A 3993-nucleotide genomic window follows, 5' to 3' on the forward strand; every position below is an offset into this window, starting at 1 on the left:
ACATGCTAAGCTTAGAAACAGAGAGAAGTGAGATGGGGAATGAAGGTATGTGGTTCCAGGAAGTGACAGCAGCCAGAGTGGGAAGTATATTAACAAGTAGTGGAGAAGTGAGCTTCTACAAGGGGTACCAGGAGAGCAGGAGAGCTGCTGGGTGTCCTTGGAAGGGATGGAGAATGAGCAAGGCAAGCGTTCTGTCTCACTGGATGCCTGGCACCCAAAGCCTAGCGATCGCCAATTTCCAAATTTGTAAGTGCTAGGTCATGTAAATCCTCCTCTGCATATCAGTCATCACTCTCTAGTAACTCATCATTGAATAGTGCAGACATCCCACTCGTCACTTTGGTTGTCCTCAGCTTTTTAATTACTCCCTCTGTTCCGTTAGGCTGTTGGGGTTATCCCTAGCCATCTTTTGTTCTTTGTAGCTTGTTATTTGACTGTTATTATTTTATTTTCTGTACAGATAATATCCTACACTGTTATAAATTGTGCAGTTGAGTCCCCTACATTTGGAGAAGCCACAGGGACAAGCACAGCAAAAGTGCAGTAGTGGGGCCTTTAAAAACTAACACCTTGACCATGGTATCTCTCTTACCAGGTAAACATTATCATTTTACATTTGATATGCACATTTTAGAACAAAGAAACTGACAAAAAGGAAAGTGGTTTCCGTTCAGCAGTCACCCATCTTAGCAGTCTCGAACTATTCAGCTGCCCTTATATCTACTCAGATTATACTAAGCAATTCCCTAGCATCAGGTTACTGATCTTAAAAACACTTCACCATATTCTTTTAAAAGACAAGCATTCTTTTTAAAAAGCACACAATCATTCCAAAATTATCAGTTATTCCTAATACTACCCAACATACCCAACACTATAATATCATCTCCTGGATTACTAGGGTGACTAGTATTACCAACACTATAATTACCATGACCACCAGCAACTCTACCACCATCATCACCACTACCACCATCGCCACATCACTTTCACTAGTGCCATCTCTATTGTGATTTGCCTTCTAAGAATTATGTGTTGGAGGCTTGATTCATAGGTGTTTTGGTGATGGGAATAAAAGAGGTAGGTCACTGGGAGAATATTCTGTCAGAAGGTATACTGTGGCCCCAGACTTTCTCTGGTTTCTTGTTTGCATCTCTTCCTTATATACACTGTCTCATCTCAATGTGACACAGCCAAGAAGGCCCTTATCAGAGCTGTGTAGGTACCAGTTGCATGCTCTTGATCCTTCACAGCTATCAGCTACACATTTCTTTTCTTTATAAGGTTAGCCTGACTGAGGTAGAGAGTGTACTACTATAATCCCCATAACCATTCTCACTGTTACCACAACCACTGCTTCACCACTGTCTCTTCTGACCATCACCACATCACCACCACTGCTAACTATGCCCTTTATAGACATACACATGTATTTGCTTTCTTGTACCTTACCTGACCCAACTGGGACCATGCAGTCTAGTTGGGCCACAGTGATTGGTGGGGGCTGGAGGTTGGAGAGTGGAACAAGGAGGTCCTCTCTGAAGATCCAGGGTGGTCCCTGTAAAAGCAGCACCTGCAGAGGCTGGGGTGGAAAAACTAGAGGTGGAGGAAACCCACACCCCTCTGTGAACTCCTGTTGAGGGAGCAGAGCCTCTTGTGTATGTCCTGGGAGGAAAAGGGGGATGGGGCTGTGCAAACAACAGTGGAGCCCAGCAGACCCACCACAGCACCTCTGTTTAAGGCCCTCCAAGAAGAATTGCTTTTATTCATCACCACGGACTCTCCCCTTCCCTGTGCTCATCTCAGTGGGTTGACCCAGTGTGAAAATTCGATCCTTCTTAAGTCAGCTTTTGTCTTCACAGATTCTGACCCCTCATCCCCTTTCCAGGTTTCTTTCTGCTTCATTCTGCTTCTTCCCCTTTGACCCTTCTTCACAGATGTACCCAGCTGTGTTTACCACCACCCAGCTGTGTTTACCTCTACTCTGTTGCCTGATCCTGAGACCCTAGAGTTACAGGTCAATTGAGAATAAATGTAAAAGACCAACAGCAATTACGGCCCAAACAGAACATTCTGGATTGACATTTCTTTCTGCTAACAATGGTGAAATAGAGACTCCATGGAATTCCGAAGAGTAATGAGGTGCTATACTGGCCTCAAATACTTTTTGAACTCAGATATTTATGCAAAAAAACCAAACTATAATTATTTTCCTAATCTTTTATATTGAAGAATCAAGAAAAGTTGTTATGCATCTAATAGCAATCTTTGACTCCTCCTGATGTCACAAGATATAATTAGTCATGTAAGAAATACCATTCTGCATCTAATTGTTTTGCATCTAATTGTTCTGCATCTAATGGTAATCTCTGATTCCCACTGATGTCAGAGGATACAATCAGTTATGTCAGAATAGAAGTATGCAATACCATTCATGTCTATTGGGATGTGCTTACTTTTTGTTGTTGGAGATTATCCTAGTTTGCTTTCTATTGCTGTCATAAATATCATAACCTAAACAAACTTGAGAATGTTTTTATTTCAGCTTACCAGTTAGAGTTACTCATTGAGGGAATGTAGAGTATGAGCTCAAAACTGGGACCTGAGGCAGGAACTGAAGCAGAGATCACAGAGGAACTCTGCTTACTGTCTTGCTTTCTGTGGTTTGCTCAGCTACCCTTCTTATGCAGCCCAGGTCCACCCGCCCAGGGGTGATACTGCCCATACTGGGATGGGCTCTTCTACATCAACTGGAAATTAGGAAAATGCTCCACAGACATATTCACAAGCCTGGCTGATAGAAACTACTCCTTAGCTGAGGTTCCTTCTTCTCAGTATGTAAGGTTTGTATCAAGTTGATGAAAACTATGACAGAAATTGGCTGTAAGGCTTCAGATATGCTACTTACTTGCTAAGCTAAGCTAAGCTAAGCTAAGCTAAACACATGCTGACATAGACCCTAGTTTCTATCCAAATAATCTTGAATCACACAAAGAGTAGATTCAATGACTGAGTCCCAGAAAAAGATGAAAGATTCTATTCAGTACTACTGCAGATGAATGTCCTCAGCAATGTGTAGGGCTCAGAAAGTGAGAGAAAGGACTCTGTTCCTTCAACATATCTATTGATGGGATAGAGAGATGGGGAAAGAGATTGAGAGAGAGAGAGAGAGAGAGAGAGAGAGAGAGAGAAACTTGTATACTAAAAGAGACTATTGGGAACCATTATCAGCTAGCTCTAACATGGAGCTTATTTGAAAAATAAATACAAAAGTAAAGAGACATTCAGAGATACCAAGCATCCTCTAGATGATATTATAGTGTTGGTGGTATAGAAATGATCTGGTGACAATGACAGTAGGGGAGTCATGAGGTAAGCAGTTACCATAAAGTACCATATGATTAATTCTACTTAATCCCCTTAACTCATATATAAGCACTAGTATGTCCCCATAGTGAATGTCTTAGAAGAAGAGCACCCATGGCTCATTCATCTGAACAGAACCCCATTCAATATCAAGAGAGCAATGAAACTACCAAAGCTACCTGAACTATGAATAAGTTGTTACAATGAGTTAGAAAACTATGGTAATGCTCAGTAGGGTTATTCTCATCTTATAATAAGAACAATAAAAAAAGAGTTTAAAGACTTTGAAAGTGGACAGTGGTTATGCTCCTTTTAATATTTTGAGCATTCTTTGTGTCTAATGGGTGTACAAACATATTCTGAACCCTCCATAACCAAAAGTATTGTAAATTGGAAACTGTGTCAGCCAAATCCTGCATCACTTTCTCAGAACAAAATGACTTTCTATGAGCATTTGCACCAGGGAAAACATGTTTTCCCAATCTCTGTTAATTTCTGGTGGGAAAGAATGCCTGAGTAAAACACAGGCACACTCAACAACACTGTCACACTGCACCTTCTCATTTGATGAAAAAAAAAAAGTCCTCTCCTAAACTGAAATCAGATTGAAATGGGTCAGGTAAGAAC

The 3993-nt window shown here is 41.1% G+C and overlaps 1 pseudogene; it reads right to left on the reverse strand.

The window, feature by feature from the left end:
- Positions 1-455: 455 nt before the first annotated feature.
- LOC114631020 lies at positions 456-603 on the reverse strand (annotated as a pseudogene).
- Between the last annotated feature and the right edge of the window lie 3390 nt (positions 604-3993).

This window comes from Grammomys surdaster, unplaced genomic scaffold, assembly GCF_004785775.1.
Source record: "Grammomys surdaster isolate TR1022 unplaced genomic scaffold, NIH_TR_1.0 67, whole genome shotgun sequence".
NCBI classification, from domain to species: domain Eukaryota; kingdom Metazoa; phylum Chordata; class Mammalia; order Rodentia; family Muridae; genus Grammomys; species Grammomys surdaster.